Consider the following 25,483-nt stretch of genomic DNA (forward strand, 5'->3'; position numbering starts at 1 on the left):
TTCTTGTAAGGAATTATCAACTGCTTTCAGCTGTGACTTGACTGCTTTTGTTAGAATATGTCAGAAACCTGCATGGGTGGATTTTATAACATTTGCTTTCTAAGATTTTGGATGCATGCAGTCACTTTCAAGCAACTGTGGTGGATATACTAAAACCTCGGTGGCTAATTAAAGCAATCACATTAGTCCCCTTTTGATGGCAGGTGTTAGCTCTTTTCTGTGAGAGAGCACGCTACTACTGAAGCAAACCAGCAGCTCTTAAGCTTTTGCTTGCAAAAACTATCTCCAGATGCCAAAAATCTTCCCAATTACTACTCTCCATTTCACAGGTTTCTCTGATCTCTCAGCGTCTGACTTCACACCTGAGTGTGGAACAGAAAACGTGTGAAAACAAGAGCTTTGTTGCTAAGGAGAATTTGGTATGTATTTTTGCTATTTATTTCCCTATACTAAATGATAGTTCATTTCTCAGGATGAAGCATGTGGTGTGGCCTGCAGCAGTTGTAGATAAGGTGCAGTATCACGCAAAGGAGAGAGAAAGAACAGTAACTACAAACTGCTGCTTCACATTGGCTTGCTCAGGTTATTGATCTGTGGCTGCCCAGACTCAGGTCGCTCGGTCAAGTGCCCAGTTCCTGCACTTGCCCAGTGTTTTGTCAGAGCCCAACCCGCTGTCAGCGCGGCAGCTGGCCCGTGGGCAGCCTCACAAGGAGGCATCCTGTGCTCTGCCACTTGCAAGCCAAACCGGTTGCATTTTTCATCTGAGCACATGGAAATAGGTATGGTTAATTTGTATGACATCGTTGTGACAACAAGGAGCTGTGAAGATGACAGATGTCACAAAAGCCATTACAGGGCCGTTTTTCAAAGATGACTACAAACACAGTACAAGGGAAAATGCACACCGTTTTGTGCGTGTAAATGAGGAAATTACAACCAGAGGCATGCAGACTGCACATTCGCAAAACTACAGCCCCCTTGTTTGAAGAAGTGCTGCTCAGCCAAGTTACGCGTGGCTTTCCAGGCTTGCCTGGCTTTGCATTTGGGCAAGGAGAGCAGGCAGGACCTGCATGGCCCAAAGTGATGCCTGAGGCCTCACAATGCATGGCCAACAAGTTTTGCTGGTGCTCTGCTGGACCCAGCACAACTCCTCCCTGTTTGGACTACAAAGGTCCTGAAGACCAGCCTTTCCTGGGAGCGGGGAGTAATCCTGCACCAGGCCTTCAAGAGTAATTTATCCTTATTTAGAAAGGCATGTTATTCTAATGGCATACCATGCTAGGCATGATACAGTTTAAATGTTCTTCACTGGTTACAAATGTGACCTTCATTAACTTGTCTTTGTGCGCCTAGATCTACAGGAACAGCTCATTGCATTTTCAATTTAATTTAATTTGAATGATAATTTAAAAGTTGTTTGATGCAAATGCGACCATCTGCATCCTCGCAGCTGACGCAGTTTTTAAAGATGAGCTTGTCGGCAGGGGTGGGGGGAGTTTGATGGAGAATAAGAGCCAGGGGCTTTGCAAGGTGGTTTCCTGTGGGGTGTGGAGCATCCCAGGAGCAAGCTGTGAGTGCCTGGGTGCTGAGTGGGGAGGAGGAGAGGAGCCAAGCCATCAATTGCTTGTCATCAAAGTTGTATATGACCATATGTGACCAGGTAGGTGATCACAAGTCATCAAGCCATCCCAGCTCATGGTGTTGCTTGTTGTCTGAGCCATGGTAACTGCCCCACGTATGTGCTAGCCAGACCTGCTCTGACACAAAATGTGTGGGAGCTTAAGCTGCTAGGAGGGGCTGAGCCAGGTTCTCTGCTGCCTCATGTATGGCATGCTGGTGCCCAGCAAAGACACTGGCTGTGGCTCGTGTTATGGTTTTAATTACTGTTGGTAATGACACTGTCCTCAAACTAAGAGCTCACAGTGACTTTGATGGGGGGGGAGGGGATGACATGTAGAAAAAGTCTCTCGTTTTGCTATGACTAAACCGAAGCTGTAGGTTTCTGGGAGCAAGTGCCTGCCTATTCCTCCCTTGGCTGTGCACCACACAGTCCTGGACACTCAAAGGCAGTAAATAATAGTAACAGTGCTAATGCCTGTTCTTTGTTCACAGTCACTACTTGGCTGCCAAACTTTGAATAACTTGATAAAATTGAAACCTTGAAATGTTGCTCTGACTTTTCTAGAACTTGGTCTGGATTGACTGCTGACTTCCTCCTAAAGTAATATGATAAAATGGACTCTGTGTCCAATTCAAGCTCTTGAAAAGGAGCCAGAGGAACCATTTTCCCCCTAATGCTTCCCTGCTGACAGCCTCGGTCAGGTAGCGTGGAAGGGGAGCTCCTTGCCGAGCCCTCACACTGCAGGGCTCACACCCCAGGGAGTCATGCTTGGAGACTGGCATCCCATGTGGCTCTGACAAAACCTATGTGAACTCTACTGGAAGGGCTAGCAACAGGAATGGAGCTGGGGAAGGAATTAAAAATCACTTTCTATCCTGTACCCTGAAAATAATCTGTATTTCAAATAATGCTTTTTTTGGCACCTGTGTGCAATAGCCATTGCACTGGTGCTCATGGGAATGTGGTTGAAAGCTTTTAGCTAAATTTGCAAGCATCATCTCCTTTGCCATTGTGAATCTGGATGAGGGAAATGAGAAAAATGACCCTTTTGAAGAAGAAGTGGTTGGGTTAGCATTGTCTGTGGCTCAGGAGACCTGCTTTTAATTCTTAGTACAACCCTATGTTCCTGAGAGGCTGAATTCTCTCTTCTGATTTCTAGTGAAACTCAAGCATTGCCACTCCTGCAAGAGCAGACCATACCCATCTCTGCTCTATTTTGGGGGTAGCACCGTGTGCTGCTGTCTTCTCAAAAGCAAAAAATAAGCATGTGCTACTTCACAGTGGAGTTGTTAGTGTGGTCTATGCCAAAGCACTGCTGAGGAAGACAGATCCCTTATTAAAATGAGCATGCACATTCTGGACTGTAAGGTTTATTGTCTTAAACTGGATGAAATATTGTTGGAAAAAAAACACTACAGCAGCTTTCTGTTGCAGAGACAAACTACTGATGCATTTATCTAAGATTTTTCTTGCCCTTCATTTAAAACCATGTTTTCTGCTATTTCTCTTGTGCTCCCTAAATTGGGACATGAGAGATCACAACATCTTTGACAGCAAGAGCAATTGCGTAGAACTCCCCATAAGGCTCAGTTGTCTTATTGCGTCGTTTTTCAGGTGCCTCTGAGAGCTGCGTTAGCAGTCAGTCAGGAACACCAAAGCTTGGAGATACCTGTATGGCTGCATCTTGGGTAGAAAGATGCACAAATGACTCTGTTAAAACTTGGTCCCATTTGAAGTTCACCTTACAAGCAGTCTGTCAGCATCCCTGGCTCTCTAACTGAGAGTAGAAAACTAAATGTAGCAAGCTGATTTCTAATGGATGGCTCTTACTCTGCAAATTATATTTTAACTCTATTTATGGGCATTAAAAAATGTTATTTAAGTCAGCTTTTGGAAACAAGCAAGAGAGGTCCCTGGTTTTCTTCTGAGAGATCAGACTGAGCGAATAAGGTGAATAGAGAAGCTGAGAAGGTGGTTGGGAATAGAAGCTTTAAATTGCGACTCTAAGGCTGATTTCTGATCCTTCTGCTATGTGTCAGTACTGCGTCTCACCGAACCCATTAGAGAAACACTTAACAGAAAAAGGCAACCCCCCCAGGAGAGCCTTCCACCTCCTGTAGAGATTTGGAATAAAGCTTACGTCTACCCATTAGAAAAAAGTACTTTTAGCTTTTTAAGTTCAAATTATGGATCCAAACAACATATGCTGGAACTGAACACAGTCTTGCTGGGAGGGGATTTGCCAAATCTAAGGCTGCTCTAGCAATAAATAATAAACCTAATTAGGCTCCTTCCCTCTGGAGCACCCAGTTTTGTGATAGTCATACAACAGGGCATCAGAGCCTCTCTTCTTAACAGATATTCAGAACAGCACTGAAGTGTTTAAAAAAAAAACCCCAAAACACTCTCCTTGAGAACAGCCAGTTATAGACAGTCACATTATTTGTGGTTGTATTTTCCTACCACTGTACATCAGCTGCTTCTGAAAATAATAAAAAAAAAGGAAACAGCAGCTGGTCTGACTACTGTGCATTGCTATGCAAGACAGGGAAAGCAGCTATATTATATGAATACTGATTGCAATGTGAGAAAACTATGGACACTTTATTTTTCTCACAATACTTAGTTTCCTTGTATCAAACATCTCTTTGATAGAAACCTTATAGTTTGGCTTTCAAGAGGCAAAATCACTTTAACTGGTGTGTTAGAAGGACTGCAGATTTCATCTGTCACTGAAAATCCTTCTGTGCTTCCTCTACAAACACACAAACATCAAATGATGGAGCTCTTCCAAGGCTGTCAGCTCAAATATCTTTTTCTGGCCTGGAAGATGCTTAAAATGGGAAGTTTTAGAAACAGAGATGAGAGGACGCACGGTTCACCTTCCTCATGCTTGCTGCAAAAACTCCCGCTATGCGCATTGCCCCTTGCTGGTAGTTCAGCTGCAAGGCTGGGAATTGATCTATCTGTTCCCTCTGGATCTCTAAGCTTTGGCTCCTCCCTCTGCATAAACCTTGAAACCAGTCAGAGGAAATGAACGGTGCTTTTCCACCCGCAGTTCTGCCAAGCCCAGTTGGCAAGCCGTGGCTGATGTGCCATTTAGTCCTGTGAACAGCCAGCCATACTGGTGCAAAGGGGGCTGTTAGTGCCTTTGTTGTAGGAGGAGAATTTTTGCACTGCTGGGGTAGGAACCCCCCAACAGCTTGGTAGCTGAGCCCTTTCCCCCTCGTGTCCTCATAAATTAAACATAACGGCTGCCACCCGCTCCTGCAGACAGCGTATTCTAATAAATCATGTAAATAGTCTTGGAGATTCACTGCCCTTTATTTCACTTGAGTCCCGTAACTCAGCTATTAATTGGATCTGAGATAAAAATCTATTTTACCGCATGTTCCCTAAGCAGGATTCTAGAAAGTCCTCTCCAGAATAATAACCTGTAGTATTGCCCTCTTTGTTTTGCTCCTCTCCTGCACCATGGAGGAGAGCGGTAAGGCAGCATGGCCAAGCTCAAGAGAAACTTCTTTCCTCGTGGCTCTCCCAGGCTGCTCCTCTTTGGCCGTCGGCTCTGAGCCGCCGGTGAAGATTCACGCTGGTTTTTGCAATGGCAGCACAGCTGCCAACTCAGGGCTGCTTCTGCCTCCAGTCCCAAAGCAGTAGTTTCCAAGGGGCATGGCAAAGCGTAACCCCTTCGGAGCAATTATACGAGGCTGTTCTAACCAGCAAATATTTTATCCTAACAGTAAGCTTGTTTTTCAGAAAGATCTTGGAAAGTTCTGGTAGTTTAATTGGTGTAATGCACCTTTTCAGCTGGGAATTTCATCGATGAAACAGACATGGGATGTACGACCAAGAAGGTGTTTGGAGTTTTGGGGGTTTTTTTTCCCCCTTGGGGAAAGGAAACCCCAAGTCTTCTGTTTGCTTCTTGCTTTCTACTAACCAATACTGAAGAGATTTCAGGCCTTTTAAGGATAGCTGTTTAAAGAGATTACTAAAACCTCCACCTATCGAACTAAGGAAAGGCAAGCTTTTTTTCAGTATTTTATCTCAAAAGTGAAATCCTAAAAATTTTAGCAAGAAGATTTGCTGTGAGGTCTTTTGTCTGGAAATTGTCACCTCCCTGGTCCTGTCCTGTGCAGAGAGGACGGCATCAATTCGGGATGTAGCCCCTGTTCCCTGCAAAGCACCTGGCCTGTGCCTTGTGCACAGAAAGCAACCAGGGCAGAGCGATGCCTTCAGCCGGCACCGTACAGCTAAGGTACATCAGCTAAGGTACAGTGGTTTGGCTACTGTTTTTATTGTTTATAGACCTAACCTGAACCAGTATCTAGGAGCAACAGCAACATAATTAGCTTTGGCAATTAACACTGCTTAACTGAAGCTGCTGCAGGACCAAAGGCACTTTTTTAGACTGCAGAAGCAGCAATTAGCGTTTCATTAAAGTAACAAGCCTAGCTAGACTTCTGAGCCTGCCCGGGTCTGCTGATCTAATTTCGGGATCCATCAATAAACCCTAGGGGCATTAAAGAGAGATGCATTGAGTCTTTCACCACCATGTTTGAAAAGCCTGACGAAAGTGACAGGAAGATTTTGTCTTTTCTTGGTCATCTCAGTGTACGTGTGAGGTTATCACTCGGCAGCACCAACTGCAAAAAAAGCAGATGGGTGCAATTGGGTCTGTACACCCCAAAGACTGAAATTCAGGCCTTGCTGGACCCTGGGAGGCAGAGGTGGTTCAGGGAGGCTCTTCCACCTCCAGCTTTCAGGTTCTACCTCCAATCTAGTAGTGAAGAAAACAGAAATAATTTCCTGTCTTATCTGTACCCCCAAGCAAACATCCTTTTCATTAGTTTTCTGAAGGAGAATACATTTCTGCGCCAGTTTCACATTCAGTTCTTTGGCTGGCTTCTGTTTGAAAAATAATGCATGTGTTGGGAAACATACTTTTTAAATTTTTTTTCCTTAAGTCTTGCCTGCAGCTGTGGCTTGGTGGTTTGTTCACCTTAAATCTGAGGTCAGTTCTTCCTTGCGGGGAAGGGGCTGACGCCACTCACCCAAGTGTTAGTGCTCGGAGTCAAGAGTGACCAGGTTAGTCCCTGCTGTACCACCATTGGGCATCAGGGAGCTAGGATTGTTGAGATGCATTACGTGCACATACAGCTTTCAAGTGCCAGGTTTCACAAACCATTAGCTATAATACAGTGATTCACATCTCATGAAACCATCTTTTGGATGCTTTCATTATTTCGCATCCACAAGATGAGTTAGTGACCTTCAACAATTTGTTAAAGTTGTTCCAAATCCTACAGAGAAGGCAGTCTCATTTTCTTAATTGGCGGCTGCTTTTCCTTATCTCTCTTGCTTGAAATACCCAAAACATGAGAAGCACAATATGATTCACGGCACAATATTATTTGCCGTGATTCTCATGATGAAAATCATAATGCAGCAGTTTATTGGGTTCTCCCTGAGAGAGTCTTTAGTGCCCCACATTTTATACAGTGTTTAGGATGGTGTTCATGCCATGTTAGCCTCAGTTTGTGAAAAACACTTTGTCCTTTGGTATATTGATATATTTAAAACAGGACTGGATAAATAAATGCACTGAAAAAATGCTGAAAAACATAGTATTTCATTGGCAGAGGAATAAGATATATCTTTATAGGTATTCCTGGTTTTGAAGGTCCAGGATAAAAATTTGTGGTGCACATCCCTCCCTCCCTACCATCATTCATGCATATTAAACTCCAGCTAACATACCAAACAGTATTTAGTGGTTTTGCTAGGAAATACCACTATAGAATCAGCAGAACGTACCTTTTTTTTGACTGTTCTTTGGCTTAACATGGGGAAAAAAAAATCCTGCTATGAAGCTTTCTGCTATCCTAAGGGTTATTACTCAACATGGCTGTTAATATAGCCTCTTTTCCTTGCAACCTGCTTTGCTGTTTTCTGTGCTTTACCATAACCAGTAATTTCCAGTAACCTGGAAGCTTGCTAAAAAAATAGGCACAGAGCCGTACTTCTGTGAAAGAGACAGATATGATAAAGGAACTTTCTAAACAGCAGTTTTATTGGAAAGTGTTTTTGTTGCAGCCAGCAACAAGGAGGGCTTTGGTGTCTCTCTTCTGAATCAGTGCTGGTGGGGTTTGAAGAAACACTCCTCTGGGATATGCACATTGCATTTCCTTAAGGACTTTCTCAAAAGAGCCTATTTCTGGATATGCCAGAAAAATAGGAATGCTTTTCTGTTTCCTGAAGACAAAAACTTATTAAGGAGGAGGAAGTGTGTTCCCCCATTCACTGTTTACTTTGATTACACGAGAAGTTTTTATTTATGGCTGTCTATCAGGCTTGGGATTTTCAAAGGGGAAGAATAAGACAAAAGTCTCTAATCTGGTTTCTGTGAAGCTTCTGCCACTGAGCTGCGTGGAGGGGAAGGAGCTTGGCAATGGGACACCCATTCGCAAGCTGGGGACAGGCTCCCTCCCGTGACGTTGGTGTTCAACGCCCACTAAAACTCTTTGACCCCAGCACTGGTCACTGTTGGCAGCGTTTGTCACAGCTCATTACACAGCAGGAATGTGGAAGCCCAGTGACCTTTCCCAGAGGGGCAGGCAGAAAAGCAATGACACAAAAGAGGGAAGAAAACGTTGTACACTTTAGAAGATAAATAATTGAATGTTATTGTGATGGAAAGCACTGGGCTGACAACAGGCAGGGACAAAGATTTTCCTTTTAGGGTGTTGGCTGTGGGACATGTGGGGTTTGGACATCTATTCGTTCAGCTGGGTTCAGCTTCCCTTCCTGCCCCTCCTTGGCTACCAGGGAATTTCGGCAGGCTGGGGAACAGCTCCAAGGTCCCAGTGACACTGGGGCGTGGGGGACCTGGGCACCTTAGTGATGCACTGGAGCAAGGATCAGAGATGGGAGAGCTGGGGCCACCTTGTGTGGTCTCTTTCAGCCAGGCAAGGGAAGCAAGAGGCCTAAATGTGACATTTCTAAACCTGTTAAAGAAGTCAAGGCAAACTTTGAGCCTTTCTCCCCAAAGCTCCCCAGCTTCTGTAGTGGGGGACCAGAGCCCCTGGGACTCCTCCCAGCTGTGACTCCAGTGTTTCTCCTTCAAATACGTCCAGGTTTCCAACCACCTTGTTCCTCCCTTCATTTCACTTCCAGTTTTTATTTAATCTGACTTCTCCAGTCTCCTGAGACAAACTGATTAATTCTTTTCCCCTTCGTAGTCCCCTGAGTCCCTTGTTCAATCTTTCCCGCCTCAGTGAGATCTTAATAAATGCTGCCTGTGGCTGGAAGTGGGATCGGGTCTCAGAACTGTAATTAATTCTTTACTTCCTCCATTGCTTCAATATGCTATTTACAGCCGTCAGCCCGTGCAGAAGCAGAGGTCTGCAGACTGCCTCCAACTTTTGCCTCTGATTAATGTGTTGTATCCACCTTTCTTTCTCTTTGCTCTCTTGCATTTCTTGGTTTGCCTTGTATCCAGTTTACTGTCGATGTATGAAAACACTGATGGACTTCCAGTTAAAATGTAATCCCAGAGACAGCAATTGCCAGGCTTTTCTCTTTGCTCATGCTCTGTTATTTGAAAGCCTCTTAGTCTGGGCTGGCTGCTCATGACAGGACATCCAGACCCATTGCAGCAGTCATGACCGTGGTCTGTCTATAATCTCCCTAATTGCTTTCTGTAGTCTCCTTTCCAGTAGCAGCTTGCAGGGTTTTAACTCCAGCACACCGACTGTCAGCCCAGGGAGGCATTGCACAGGAGGAGGAGGAGGATGTAAGCAACTTGGAGGGAGGTGGGTGAGACACAGCAGAAATGACTAGGAGAATCAGAAGGTCTGAATGAGAAAAAGCTATTTAAAGGGTTAGTGGTTGTTGGCAGATCAGTAGACAGGAGAACAGTGAATGCTTGAAGCCTGCAAACAGTACAGAATTATGTGGGGTGATACCATGGAATATAAATAGGAGTGGAGTGAAATTAATCTAGGGATAATTGGGCTGAGTGGGGGAGCTGCTCCTTGCTGGCCATGGGAGCCTCCTCCGGCAGGGATGGAAGCCCCTGGTACTGGCCCTGTTTTACACGGAGGGAAGTGCCTCAGCCTTCTGCCTGGGACCCGCTCAGGGTTTCAGCAGTGAACTGGAAAGCTGCATTCAATATGCCAGCAAGGGAGTGAATGCAAATTTCCTCCTTCTCTCTCTTCTGGGTGAGATTTATGCCACCTCCACATGCACAGCCTCCTGGCAGCAATAAATCACAGAGGGGGAGGGAATGCTGCAAGGAAACAGTTACCCTGCAATTTCTGTGCGAGGGGCAGGGAGATGGGATGTCTGGGGATCAGCCAGCCGCTCCCAGGCATGTAGCCCCAGCATCGGAAGCCTGGTCCAGCACACACTCCCACTTCTTCCCACCATTACACCAGAGACCACCCCCCAGCGCCTGGGGAAACAGAGATGGGATTTGCTTTTTAGTCATCTGCCTTCCCTTCCCTCCTGCGCAAGTGTTGCATGTGTGCTCAGGTATCGGAGGCTGGGATAGAGCCATCAACCCCATCTCAGCAGATGGGTTTATTACAGAGATAGTGCCAAAGTCCTCCCCAGCATGTGATGAGCTGGGCATCCCCCAGGCATGGGCTGCACTGTAGACCTACAGCTAGTGCATCAGCAGTTGCCTCACCCATTGGGACCCATTGAAAACACATGTGGGATGGATGGCCTGGTTCAGCCCGAATCATGGCAGAGTACAGCTCTGCCAGCAACTGGTACGGGTGGGAAGCACTCAGCTTTGCCCCCTGGCAATGGGCATAACTCTGCTCGCACTGCAGGTCCGGCACAGCCTCCTTGACCTCTCTGTCATCTGACAGAGGTGTCTGGGTTCAGCCTGGGGAAAGCAGAAGAGCCACAGGGAGCAGCAGGGACATGAAGCAAAATAAGCAAATGTGCCCTAAGAGTCTCTCTCATTTGGGGACTGGAGAAGCTCCAGTGGACCCCTGTCCTTGGGCACTGTCAGTATTGCTGTCAGGTGTCTTCACCTCTGCACTGCAAAGCAGAAATTGAGGCAGGGCAAGGCCATGGGCAGGCACTGCAGGGAAGCTCTCAGTACCAACCCTGTGAGGCACTAGCTCAGCACTCTGCTCCATTTTACAGCTCCCTGGTAAAAATGCCCAGCTGATCTCTGATTTTTTTTTTTTTTTTTTTGTCTTTCTCCGGTAGCCTCAGCCACCTCCTAGCCTTACCTTGCAGCCCCCTTGCTCCTGGGACTCTGGCTGGGCAGCTGTCAGGACTGGAGACATAGGAGATGCTGAGTCCCCTTCACACTGGCCACAAGCACCAAGCACGAGAAGACACAATGGGGACAAGTTCCCTCCAGTGTGTCATGCCGAGCCCAACACGCTCTGCTCCCCACCACCCCTGCAGCTTGGCAGGGCTCGGCCGGGGGAACAAGCCCTGCTCTGGGGGATCTGGGTTCAACCTCCAGGAAAGGCATTTGGCTGCTGCCTGTAAGCACCTGACTGCGGTTTAATCCACTTTCAGTGCAGAGCTCTGACAAGCCCACAGCAGAACTAGGGCAGCTAAAAATACTCAGTGCACAAAGAAAGTAGTAATTTGGGTAGGACTGAACCGAAGTGATTTATCTCAAATCAAAAGGTTCAAAAGGTGCAAAACATGGTCTCATCACGTCACGCATCAGAAAAGGAGCAAAGATGTGAAGCAGTCACAGGGCTTAAGAAAAGCAGCAAAATCTAAAGATTTTGCTAAACTTCACAGCAAGAGCAGCAGAGCCTGTACCAGCAACGCAGGGAGGTGCCTACTGATTTCCTCACCATACGCTGACTTTACCTTTACTGTCAGTCTAAATTCTGCCAATTATTAAATTATCCAACCTGCAGCAGGAACGCAGTTAGATGTGATCCAAATGGTGTCACTACAATTATGGTAATTATCTGAAAACAAGCCAATTACTTCCCTCCTCTTCATGCCAGTTGGTACCAAGATAGCAGCTGTTCAAGGCAAATTTGTTATCGCGTTACTGTACATTTGTTAAAGGTTGAGGTTATAGATTCTAGCCTTCTTTTAAATATTAACAATGCTATAAAGTCATGGAGTGTCTAACTTACTAGGATTTTTTTTAAATGTCAGGAAGGGAGAAATTTCTTTTATATGCCAAGAGAACTAGTGGGAAAGTGATTTACTAATGATTGCTGGTTGGAAATGTGTACTTTGCAGTCAGCATAGAACTGAGCTATAAATTAACCTGTGTCAGCTTGTTACCTCTACCCATGTAAAATGAATACAGAGCAGAAGTCATCTGGGGATCTTTTAAATTTCTCCTTCTTCAGTTTTGGCATTTGGGATGCTTAACGCATCAGGAGGCATGTTGCAGGATTGGCCCCTCCACTGGATTCACTTTCAGCAGCTCATTCAGTTTGTCAAGTGCTTTGGCTCATTTAATCGTGTGAGAAGCAGCAACACTCACTTATGGAGAGTGAATGCAAAGGACGGCTCGGCTTTGCCTGCAGCCCTGTGAGCACTGCCCCAGGCAAAGCAAGTTGGGCCAACACTGGGCAGAGCCATGGGAAACTCTTTGCCCACGTGAAGAGGCTCCTGAAAAGTCATGCTATCAAGGCATCTTTTACTTTTAAACCTGTTCATATTAAGGATGGCCTTGCTTAAATGGCTGAAGGTGTCACAACATACAAAGCCCACCACTTGCAGCTAGTGTCAGAGGTGCAAATCAAGTGCCCTCGGACCACAGATCAGCGTGACCTCTCGTTTTGCACAGACCTTCCTTGTAGAAACTAGAGTCTTTCATCTCATGTTTGCTACCATATCCTCCCTTGGACTGACCTTAAATTTTTTTCATGTGATGTTTTGAAATCTTTGGCTTTGATGTGTGTAGAACACTTCTTTCAATAAATGTCAAGAGCAGATTAAAGAAAATTAAACGGCAAAAAGAAGAGATACTACCTTTTGGCTTGAACAGCATTTTCATGACAACTGAATGAATCAGCTGTGAAAAATGTGTTTCCCTCTCTGCTCAAGGTACATGCCAGTAGGATCTGTTTCTATCTGTGAGCTTAACATACATGCCCGTGCATCCATAATTCTGTGCAGCTAGACAGCCAAGGCACAGGGCAGAGCTCAGTTCCTGGGAGCAGGTTAGTGGCATTAGCGTGCTGCTTTGCTTGAAATAATTAGCCTTGCTCACAGGTGACCTTCACAGCAAGCCCTAAAGGCCAACAGATTTGGGTTATATTGGAATAACAGAGAGAAGCACGTTTCAGAGTGCTCCTCCTGGAGAAATCCCTGCTGCTCACTCCACTGTCAGCCCCCAGGCACTGGAGCTGGGCATCGCAGTGCCCACGCACCCGCAGCAAGGGGGTTTCTCACTCCCACAGACCGTGGGGGATGGATGCGGCCACTGAGCTCCACCACCTCCCTGGACATCCCTGGTACCTTCCTGCTATTCTTAACTGATACCATCTGCTTTCCATTTTCCTTTCTCAGAAAGTCCCCGTTGCTGTGAGAGCGACATGCCAGGACTCTCTCCTTTCTGCATTTGGGGTTGCGTCCCGTTCCTACTAACCTGGCAATATGTGAAATACCACCTCGTGCAGGAGAGTGTAGGTACGCTATTCCTTACTGATCGCCACTCAGTTCTTTATTATCATTTAAGATTTACTTATTACCTTTATCCTTTTGCTTCACATGAAGTTATTTTCACATTTGTTACCCATTAAAACTCCCCAGTTCAGATTTCTCCCTGTTAAGCAGCAGCAAGACATTCAGCCACAAGGATTACATTTGATAGCATTAAAAAAAAAAAAATATATATATATCCAGGCAGTCCCCTGCCCAATTGTACCATTAGATATGACTGAGTGTGTAAACAGGTTTCTGCTTATCAGTCCTGCTGCTATCTGCTGCACACAAACTGCTCAGCCCCGCTAAATCCAATTTCCAAGAGGTTAGAGGAGGGAACTGTTTGCAGAAACACAGCAATACAAATCTCCAAAGCCACAGCCCTCATTACGCTGATGTTGAAGAGAGAAATGCCGCTTGACTCCTTCTGGCACCTAAAGGTGACATTTACTTTTGTGACTCTGATTAGAATCAGCCCAGCTTTGCCACGGGATTGTTTCCTCCTCTTTTCCCCTGCTTGTGTGGTGGGTCGGCGAAAGCAGCTGAGCCCCTGCTGCAGCCAGCGTGCCCGGAGCAGGCGCTGGGCATGGAGGGGTCTGCAGTGCACCCTGGCCCTGTGGCACAACTGTCACCTTCTGTTCCCCCCAAATCAGCTTGGAAACTCGACTTGGAAACACCAGTCACACACTGGCAGGAGAGACCGGAACACAGCCTGCTGCCTCCCGTGGGGTGCCCTGCACTGGGCATGGAGAGAGAGGGTGAGGTCCTGCGTTCAAGGCTACGCTGGTTTGAGCTTTTGCCCAAGGTCTGCATGTGGACAGATGCTGCAGCTCCATCCTGGAGGAGCTGAGCCCTCCAAGTGCCCTCTAGCACTGGGGAGGAAGGAACACGGCACCGGGGATGCCATGGGCTGGACCCTCTGACCTGGCTGCGGTAGGTGACAGCGGGAAGCATACAGCAGCATCCAGTGGCAGCAGGGCTGTGAGGTGCAAAAGGCAAACGTGCCTCAGCCCCTGACACAGGCACGAGCTCTTTGTTTATTCCCAGATAGAGCGATCAGGCAGCAGGCAACCTCTGCTCCCAATACCTCCTGTAAAGGGCTGGTGCCCAAAAGTTCACTGCATCAGGAAAAATGCAAACTATAAGCTGATTAGATATTCATAGATACTCTTTCTTGATTAGCTCACCATTAATATTTCAATGTCAGCACTGGATGCACACTGCCTCCCTGCTCTTTTCCTTCCTGCTTAATTAATTTTGACCATCACCGACAACAGTCTCCAACAGATAGCAGAAATTAAAGTGGGCTGTTCCGTGACTTTGCTTGCTGTAAACAGCTATTTGCAATTCCTTTTCATACATCACCCACCTGTGACAAAGAGATCACGGTAGCAGAAAATGAGTCTCCCTTGTAAGGACTTCAGCACTCCAAAAGAACATTTGCTTATTAGATAAAAATAATCAAAAAAGACAATGCAGTAGGCACAACTCAGCAACAAGATTTGTGTCTCACCTCATAGTCAGCTGGCTGTTATGCCATTAAAAAAAAGAAAGGGAGAGAATTGTTAATTTATCTTTAAAAAGAAAGGGCCTTTGATTTAGGGTAGCTCATAAAAGCCACAGTATCGCCCAGCTGTGAGGGGATGTGATAATTGCTGCAACCCCAGCAGTCGTATGAGCAGCTCACTTCATAAAATGCAGGTTGCATGGCTGCCTAAGGCACAGCACACACAACCACGGCTGATAACACGACATGCTGCTAATAGTCTGATTTTATTGACATGCTCAAGATATATGGGGGCAGGAGGAGCAGCGAGGCAGAAATTACATGGCAGCGTTCATTCTACCCCGGCCCAGGGGACCGTCTGCCTTCATCCGTCCTCCTCCTGGGCCCGGAGGGATGGGAAGTTCTCCTGCATGACAGGAGGGCAGTTTGCCACCTCCCAGGTCCACAGGGTCCTGACACAACACACACTGGGATTGCTATCACAATGTGCCTACCTGGGACCAAAGCAGCACTGGGTTTGCAGAAACAAAATTTTTGTCCTTCTTTGCTGCCACCTGAGCTGCATGCCACTGCTGCAAAACAAGCCCTCTGCTACTGGACATGCTCCGCATCTCCATCCATTGCTGCAAACCATCCTGCCCCATCCTCCAGTCTCTGCTTTCCTGGGGAATAGACCATGATGGTGGCCCAAGGCAAGCAGAAAGGTAGGAATGGCATGTTGCAGCCTCGCTTGGCTCCATCCCTTCCACGCAGTAACTCAGGCTGTTAAACGCCTGGCCAGAGCTTGCCATCTGCTTCCAGTCTTCTAGGAATACCACTGTGTAATTCAATCAAAAAGGAGAAGATCCTTGTTTCACTGAATCGTAAGTCACTCTTCAAGTAATTATATTTTTATACTCCTATCAGGAGCAACAGGGGCTGTTCATTTTATGGGCTTTAGCAGCCAGAGCCGTACTTCTGCCAAGGTTACAGCTGGGCGGGGAACACAATTTAACATTTCCTCAGCCACCCAAGGCTTATCCATGTTTTTAGCGTTTTTGGTTAGGCAAGTGAATAAAGCCCTGCAGGACCAGAGCCTTTGTCCAGGAGTGCTTTTATTGTGGAGCATAGAAAATGCTCTGGCTTGGACCAGAAGAGCTGACCAAACCACCAGCATGAAGCTGATTCCCAGTGGCGTGAACATGCCAGATCTGCCCTTCCAGGGCAATGCACAGAGCAGCTTCTGCAGCACAGTGATTGCTGCCTAACTAGCGAGCAAAATCCTGCTTATCCCAGCAGCTGGAGGAGACACAGGGCTGGATCCCTTGTGTGCTGCCTTAGAAAGGTCAGATGAGATTATTTCAGGGGAAAAGCCTACCAACTTGCTCCATCTAAAGTGCTTAGGATGCAACTCACAGGACCCAAAAAATAAAGGAGTCTTTAAAAGATCCAGAAAGGTAACCTTTCTGGAGCCTTCTGCTGCTCTTTGGGGTAATTTCCCCACTTTAGACACTTCCACTATCCTACAGTTTGTGCCCTCTCCCCAGACAGCCATCCCTTAGCACCACCGTCCTTTCTTGGGTTAGTTCTCCACCTGCTCTTTCACTGCCCCAGATGTTCAGTCTTTTAAACAGATTTATTCCCTTGACTTTGAAAAGGGCTTCATCATGTTTCCATCTGTGTTTACACTCAGTGCGGGGTAAATTTCTCCTCCTAGCAGATCTGTTCCTTACCAGCAAAGAAATACGACTCAGCATAGATTCAGACACGAAGGCAGGGCAAAACATTTCCAAACCAGAGCTCACTTGGGAGCTGTGCTACGTGCCCACGTGGGACGGAGACCGCCGCCAGAATACCTGCATTATCAGACTGTGCAAAAAGGAAGCGGGATCTGGCCCAGAGCCACTGCTCACACGTCCGCTCTCAGGGCTGGCTCCCCAGCTCACCCAGCAGCCGAGATCACACAGCACCGCCTACCAGTTATTCAGGATGCTGAAGCCAAATGCTCATCTAGAGCAAGCAAAGCAGGACTGAAACGCCCTGCATCCCACCAAAGGGCCTGACCCAGGCAGCTGGGACTCTGCTGGTCAGCTGGGGCTGTAGGTGTTGAAACCTTCATAGCTTCATAGCTCCTTTCTCAGGGAAACCCTATCTCTGCGCATGCCTTCTCTTAAAGCAGGACTGGCTGATGCGTGAACACAGCCTTTTTTAACTGCCTGGGCAATTTGCGACACAAAGGACAGTGAGCAGCTGCAGCCCAGATTTATCACCTTGCTCGCCAAGGCTAGGCCAACACATCTCCACTGTACAACAGCAGCAAGGCCCCGTAATGACTTCCCAGGTGAATCTACAGATCGCGTGAGCTTCGTCTAATCTCAGGAAAACAGATTTTGAGGCATTTGGGGGCTCACTGCTTCACCCTAAACTGTTATCAACCTTCAGGTTTCGGGGCAGCATGTTGCTGCTGGCAGGTGGGTGTACGTGCTGCTCTCATTGCTATGTACTGTCTTGCTCTGTGTCCTGACAGGTCCTTGTCCCCACGTTCAGATGCCTGTTAAATTACAGCCACGATCCAACCAGCCCAGCAAACATTTATGTCTGACACCAAGGCCAGACACTGTCTTCCGTGCTGCTAATATTGCTTTAGCACATCATAACAGGTCAAAAACTTCCAACATTGACAGAAAGAGAGAGCTGGACACTGGGGTTGACCAAAGCTCCCTGAAGTGCATGCATCCTTCTCTTGAGCAGACCGAACAGCAAACTGCCCATGACAGTCTCGAGCTCCCCGTTAGCGTCAGAGAGGATGGGGAAGTTTTTTTCTCTCTGTGTTACACACTACACACTCAGTCCAGATGGATGAGTCAGTGAAGATGATGCGACCTCTACACAATTGCTTCAGGAGGAATGAAATTCAGCTAGGAACTCCATTCCCCACAGCAAGGGGGGATATTCAGGTGGCCCTGGAGGGGATTTGCAAGGGTCTCTCTCCATCTTCCCAGCAACAGCAGATACAAACATGAGCCAAGCCAGGGGGAAAAAAGGGAAAAGTCAAACCGTTTATGAAGAGAAACATCAGCCGAAGGACATAATCACAGAGCAAGCAGATAAGGAGACATGCTTCTTCCCAGCACTGTGGGCATGCAACAAGCAGGCTGGGCAGCCACTAATAACAGCTATTAAATGACAGATGCTCTGAAGCTTTGCAGGATCTTGATTATGATGTCCTGGCTGTGCTACCAGCAACCTGAACTTGCAAGAGAAGAAGGACCCTCTCATGCAGTGGTTCTCTCCTGCAACAACTAACAAGCACGATTAAACTCCACAAAAGGTGAACCATAATCAAAGCCATCCCTCACAAAAAACTCATGGGAGGGAGCCTGCTTGGAAAGGTATGGCTTGAAGGGCCCTCCAATAACACCCCTGAGCTCCACGCTGGTAGCTTGAAAATGTCAGAATGAGAGTAAACGTCCTGCGTTGTAGAAGAAGGAACAACTGCCTGCAAACTGAACAGAGAGTCACAGGCGAAAGAAAACAAATTCCCTCTAAAACTGAAGTATGGGTTTCCCCATCTGAAACACATGGCTCTGGCACGGTGCTGGGGTCCTTGGGGCTGGCTGGTATTTCCTCAGAGGCAGCAGCTTTGGAGCCCCAGTGGCATTTGTTATTTGTTGTTCCCATTTATTACAAAGCACTATTATTATTTACAAAATACACTTGTTATGGATTGTTACTGCATCCAAATGCAATAACTGGTCTAAATTCAAATCCCTAGGAGAACTGTTGAAAGAGAAGCAATTCAGCCACATATTAATACGACAAGGATTTCCCCAGGTTTAAGGGAATAGAAAATATGTTTTGTACAAGTGAACTAGTTCTTTCTTGCAGCATAAAACTGCTCTTTTCCAATGATAGCAATGAAAGGATATTGCTTCTGTCACTGATGCCACTGGAAATGTATTGCCCCTCTCCAAGAAACCAATGAAAGGACATGGCTGGTTCATTCTCTAAATGAGGCTACTGAGAAATACGTTGCTCCCGGCACTAGCCCAGGCACACTGCTACTGCCATGTCCCTGGCCTGAAGGGAGGGCAAAGGCACCAATGCAGCAGGTTTGTGCCAAATGGCAAAACTGTACCTGGAGAAAATCAAACCGTAGCTTGAGAACTAAGCAGAAGAAAGAAAACTGCCCAACTGTCAGATGGAAATTAATCCCTAGCTTCCCTTGCCGAGGCTAAAGCGTGGCTCAGCTGCTGTACAGTGCAGCCAGGATCTGGCCCCTTCTCCTTCAGCAGCTCTGCACCTTGTATGAAATGAGCTTAAACCCTGGGGAAGGTTAATCTACACTTAACCTGTGGCAGGGAGCCTGGCCGTTAGGAAAGCTGCCAGCCCCTCTCCCTTTTACTGCTAAGTTTAATGGTCTGGCTCTCCGCTGAAGATTTTAGGTTTTGAAAGTAAAATCACGAAATGGCTCTCGAACCAAGATGATCTGTCACTTGAATGTATGCATCGAAGTCAGCACAGAGAAATTACTGTTTCAGCAGAAGTAAAAATTTCCTCTGGTGAAAGGCTGAAGTTGCGTAGATGTTTGTGGTTCCACTTTCATGCCCATCGATCTGCGGATCTGGCAAGTTTGTTTTCCTTCCCTGCACCATCCTCCCAGGTGACACCTCCCAGATGGAAGGTAGATGGAAAAAAAGTCAAGTGTGGTTTTTAACATGGGAGTTCATCAGATTCTTAAACATGCAGAGACTGGTAGAATAACATCATCTGGGCTTTGGCACTGGTGCCCAGCATCTCCGCAGGGTTCAGAGCAGTCCCTGTTCCAGGACACACCGGCCCAAGGCCCAGGATGGTGATGGCTTTTACTGAGCTGAACTCTGGAGGAAATTGGCAAAAAATGCAGCAAAAGAGGATTTGCATCAGCGCAAGTGAAAAAAATGAGAGCACGTAAGTCAGGCGTAAGCAATATTGGCGCTGGAGCGAAGCACCTCTTGGGCTGGGCTGCGACAGAGCCCCCTCTCCAGCACCCCGGCAGCGGGCTCCTACCATCAGATATTTATTAGTTGTGTCAGGAATTAGTGAGAGTTCACTGACTGAATAATAATGTGCCAAAGGCAGTTTTTCAACTTTGCTAATGTAATTAAAGAAAGCAGGGCGAAAAAGCCTTGCACTGGGGAAGGAACCAGGGCTTCCAACGTTGTTGGTCGCTGTCTCTATTGCAAGGACGAGATGTGAAATGTGGAGGGGAGAGGGTGAAGATGGCAATGAGGACCTGAGAAGTGACAAGGATCATGCAATTACTCCCAGCTGTGATGGGAGCATTGCTCCTTCCAGAGAAAGACAAGGGGAAAACAGAAAAGCTGCCCTTGCAACTCAGGAGCTGGACCCATCTCTGGGTTCAGGTTTTATGCTGCTGTTTTTTACTTTGATGCTCGAGCACCTTGCATCAAGGCTGGACTTTGCTTTATTTTTGGCGCTTCTCCTCTCGCTTAGCCAAATCTTGCAGTTTTGGGGGACCTTTTGTGAATGGCTGGAAACAGCTTTACGGCAACATTTTTTTAATGCTGCTCTGGTGACCGAACACAGCCAACACTGTCACTGCACCAGGCCTGAGCACATTTTTCAAGCCCCACAAGAAGAGGGACCACATGGACTCTGCAATAAAAGCCAAGATGCTATTTTTAAAACAGGGATGGGGGAAGCTTTGGGTGATTTTTAAATCAAATCAATGCCTGGACAACAGGGCACTGCTCCCCGCCTGTCTCCGCTGCCAAGTTCCTCTTCCAAATCCCAGGGCTGTCTTCTGACAAACAACCCTTGGCGTCAACAGGATGGGGCTCCCGGGCCACCGCGGCCACAAAAACGCCCATCAGGAAACCGGCTGTGGGTCGGCCCCTGGGCTGGGCTGTGTGGGAGGGGGTGGGAAAGGCTGCACGGTCTGGGACTGGCTCAGACCCTTGTCTCCTCGGCCATTCCTGAACATTTGTAGTGTCAGTTGCAGCATTGGCCACCCAACCCCAAACTGTCCCCTGCCTTGGGCAGATGTCTGCTCCAGTTATGTCTCCTCAAAGAGGTGCTGCAGGGGCCGTGCTGTGACACTGCCTGCACCCCGGGAGCAGTGGGCACGTCCCCGATGTCCCGTGGCCCCTGCAATGCCCTTTGCTGCCTCAGCCTCCTCTCCAGCATCCCCAACAGCTGCTGGTGCCACAAGTCCTTTAAGGCATTGGAAGGTGCTGTTTGGCAGCGTGCCTTCCCCAGGCCGGTATTTCAATTGTGATTTCTTGGCGAGGGGCAGGACAGGAGGGATCTGAGACCTCGCAGGCAACTGCTACGGGTGCAGACTGTTCATGCACGCTGACATACGTGAAGCTGTCAGCTCACAGCATCTTTTGGCCCTAAAAATGCAGTGCCCAAGCTACAGAGCAAAACACAGGGATGCAAACGGAGCTGCTCTTTCCCGAGTCATGGCAACAGCTCCACTGGCGCCGGGTCATCAGAGACCCCGTCAGGCAGCACTCCCACACCACCTCGCATGGTAGTGATGGCAGCAGGGAAGGGTGGACTTTCACAGTGGTTTTAATAGCAGGTCAGCAATTACAAGGCAGCCACAACCCCTCTATTTGCTGCCACCATGGAGATGCTAGCAAAGGCCGGAGTACCCAGGCAGCTTGGTTGTACACCCTCTTGGTGCTATTTTTATTCAAGTTACTAATTACACATTACCTATATGTCACCAGGCTGATCGATATTAGTCTGAGGAATCAATACGGACATGGATGACGGTGCTGTTTGCCATTCAGAGCCTGCACAAGCTGGGAAAAACAGGGCGCCATCGATCCCAAAGGTGGGCTGAGATGCAGGGTGGGATGGGAGGCACAACGAGGGCAGTGACCACACACTGCCTTTCTAAATAGCACTGTGACACGGGCACTGGGACAGCCTCCTGGCCAGGGACCTGCCACGTCCGTGCTGCCCCCAGCATGTGCCTACATCCCAAGGCTGGGGCAAACCTCCCACCCATCCCACACACTCCCTTGGGGATGGCACAGTCCATGTTAATTTGTGTTGCTTTTCAGTCCCTGGGACACAATGCATTTAAAAGATTCACACTGATCTGAAAATGAACAATTCTCCCTCTTTATGTGTTCTTACCTGATGATCAATGTCTTAAGTAATCACAGGCTACTTCAAAAAGCACAAGGTCTCCTGCATTTTGCTTTGCTGCTTAACTAACCAAAAGCTGAGGCCATCTCTGTAATGCCACCATGCTTCTGCCAGCAAGAGGGATCTTGGCTGCAGAATGCAATCAAATTTTGCAGGAAGAAGCTCTTGGGACTACCATGAAACTTGGGATTAAAGTGCGGCTAAGTAAGGGAATTGTGTAACTGGGGGTTTCTGCCTGTCTTGCTGGAGTCTTATGACTGTTCTGATTCTGTCATAGCAATGCTGGGAAATTGCTCTTTGAAACCAAAAGAGCCTTAGAAAGGAACAGGCAGGTCAGGATCATTTGCCCTCAGCACTGGGTTTGTCTTCAGCAGTGCGTTGATGGTGGTAGGATTAGACAGAGAGCAGCGTGGGGTGAAAGCAAACCTCTCCCTGAAGGCCTCCCTCACGCTCGACTGTGCCTGTGCCCTCACTGAGGTGCAAAGCTCTGCAGCCTCCTCCTGCCAGGCCGTTTCGCAGGCACATCTCGGAGCCCAGGGAAAGGATCAGCAGCTGTGCAGCGGCCGGGGATGCATCCAGTTACTAACCACCGATGGATGGGCCACCACTTGCCTGCGAAGCAAGAGCCCTTTGCCTGAAAAGCGCATGGTGGAAAGCTTCCAAAAAGCAACACAGTCCTGGTTTGTATTGAGGCTTTTAGGGTAGCAAAAGGAGCTGTGGAGGGAGGCTGCTACTCCCTGCTGCCCGCCTACGAAGACTTGTTGCTTTTCCTAAGCAGCAGATGCAATCCACTTTGGTGCTAGAGCGCGGTCGCCAGCAGCTTAATCCAACAGCAGACCATAATCCTTCCCTTAGTCCCACAAGCCCCAAAAGCAGAAAGCTGCTTGGATTTGCTGTTTGATGGGGTTTACTCAGCCTCGGCTCAAATCTCGGTTTCTACGGGTAGCAAGCCTCACTCCCCTGGAAAGGCCATTCCCATGGGAGTGCAGATGCTCTCGGGCCAGGGAGCAGACAGGGTCTGTGCTGGAAACCTGGCAGAGGCTGCTTTGGCTCTCGGCACCCCTGGCCTTCAGGATGCTCCCCTAATGTGGTGGCACTGCTGGGGACTGTGTGGGCTCCGACAGCTCAGAGCGGGGCCTCGGGGCTCCCCGGGGCATCACCGATGGGTGCCCGTGGGTGAAGCCGGTGCCTGAGACACTGTGATGGCTCCATGCTCCTTCCAGCAGCTTCGCCACTGGTACTTGCTCGAAAACTGGTCTGAGAGCTTTGCAGAGATAAACTGTAATGTCCAGCTATAAACCCCAGGTCCCTGGCTGAGCACCTGGAAGCCACCAGAGAGGTTGTACAGGCACAGCCAGCCCCAGAGAACATCCCTGGCCCTTCCCTTACAGCCCTGCATGGCAGGAGACATTTCTCCCAGCAATTAACCCCTATTTTTAAAATGCCAACAAAGAGGCTTTTGCTGAAAAGCGACTGTGGCAGGATTTCAGCTGTGCACCCATTTGCACTCCCTGTCCCTGGGGTTAGCCCCAGGGCCCCTCTCCATCAGCAGTCATGGGCTGCAGCTGGGGGTTGGGGCCACCCCACTGACCCACACATAAATGGGGCCAGCTTGGCTACCCCAGCCTCTCTGGAGGTGCTGCTATGCAGGTTTGGGAGAAGGTATCAGAGCAGAAATTTAATTTTAGTGAGCTGGCACCACATTTAGGGAGTGAGCCCTGTCTCTAATCTCTCAGGGGCAGCTTTGAGTTTGCTTGTAGGGTGTGAGAGCTGAGCAAATGTTCTGTCTTTTATCCTTCTTCCTTTCCCTGTTTCTCTGCTGCTCATTTACTCTTTCACTAGGGATCATCCTCTTGTCATTTGTGTGGATGTTTGGTTTTTTCTAAGAGGTGGATGCCAGGCATCAGGAATCATGTGTTCAACGTATGGTGGCAATTAGCCCGGCTCTGAACCCTGATGGCATGTCTGCATCTGCAATTAATTCTCTGCTCTATCTGTATGAGGTTTCTATCTTCCTTCTTTCTGGGGCTGGAAAAGGCACAACTTGGATCTCTAAAAAAAATAGCAGGAAAGTGATAAAGACATAGCTTGAGCCTGACTGCCCCTTGCTGTGGGGCTGCTCTCAGGATTGGGTCTGGTTTGGTTCAGCTTGGCCTCTGCCCCTGGATTTACGCGAGTGTGGCTCGGGGCATGTTTGATACGACACAGAGCCTGTGGGGACTGATTCTGGCTCTGCCAGTGCCTCTGCTCATGCACTTTAGGGCATGTTTCATGCTCCTGGCTGAATGCACCTGGCCCTTTATTGGGAAATTAGATTGCCTGATTCAATGTTTTATAGTATTAAGCTTATTTACTTGTGCCTTTGGTGCTCTGCAAAATACCTTGAATTGTTTTTGTGGGATAGGAAAATGGGAGCAAAATTGTGATTTCAGGGGGAAATGTCAGGACAATTAGAGGGAAGGTGCCTGTGGGACCTGCTGTGCTTCAGGGAAACCTGGGGTTTGGGAGAAACATGGCCCCCTCCTTCTTCCTGCTGCTCTGCCAGCATCTCATGGTGGTTTTATAAGGGTTCCCCCAGTAGAGCCGACATGGCAGCAGGTACAGAGCTGGACCCCCCCATCAGAAAGCTGCCCTACCAAACCTCATAGGCTTGCTCTGCTTTCCTTCTCTCCCATATAAATTCATCCCTCCTAAAAACCCTGTTTTTCTCTGAGATAATGTGATTTTGGGGAGGAGTTTTGCTGTCACCCAGCTGCTTGCTGGGCTGCAGCTGATTTCTAATGAAGAGCTTCCTCCTGGAGGGGGAACAGGGAGAAAAGTTGGGGGGGGTGCAGCATTTCTGAATCCAAATACATTAAACCATTTAATTCTGTTGACTCAGGGCTGCCTCACTCTGAATGGGAATTAATCCACAGCAAACCAAAATTAAAAAGCGCAATACAAAATGCTTAGCAAGGCATTGCCAGGGTTTAAAGCAACCCATTAGCTTGCTCGAACGTACCCAGTAAATTTTCATTTGTCAATAACGCTTAGAGCCTACAGTTTATTTACAGCCTGTTCAATATTACCAAAACCCCTCAGAGCGTCTAATTTGTATTTATCTGCCACAGTCCGTTTCCTTTCTAGGGACTCTTCCTAATCCCTTGCTTTGCACCCGCTTGTCCCTCGTTGCAGAGCCAGATGTGGTGGGGATGTGCCACCCCTTTGAGCAAAGGTAGCGCAGGGTTACCCCTTTCCATCCCACTCCTCTCCTGCACAGGAGACCACCCTAAGGCCACCCTGAGCCACCTCCCAGGGACCCACGCCATCCCCAGGCTGGGGCTGAGGCAGGCTGGCATGGGGCTCTTCCAGCCTCCGTTCTGCACCCAGGGAACCTGTTGGCCACAGCCACCATCCGACGCAGGGGGGTGATGGCAGTGCCCACATCATGGCTTCCAAGGGACGCATCGGTCACTAGCAATGAGGTATGAGAAGCTGCCTGTGCCCACCCACATCCCAGCTGAGCTGGAGCAGCAATGCTAACAGGCCAGGCCCCTCCATCTGTTCCCAAATCG

The 25,483-nt window shown here is 48.1% G+C and overlaps 1 protein-coding gene across 1 annotated transcript in view; it reads right to left on the reverse strand.

Annotated features, from left to right (window-relative positions):
- The window catches only part of LHFPL7 (LHFPL tetraspan subfamily member 7), a 66,895-nt gene that overhangs the window by 28,507 nt on the left and 12,905 nt on the right, over positions 1–25,483 (reverse strand). The gene's annotated exons all lie outside the window — the stretch shown is intronic.

Source organism: Ciconia boyciana, chromosome 17 (assembly GCF_034638445.1).
Source record: "Ciconia boyciana chromosome 17, ASM3463844v1, whole genome shotgun sequence".
Taxonomy (NCBI): domain Eukaryota; kingdom Metazoa; phylum Chordata; class Aves; order Ciconiiformes; family Ciconiidae; genus Ciconia; species Ciconia boyciana.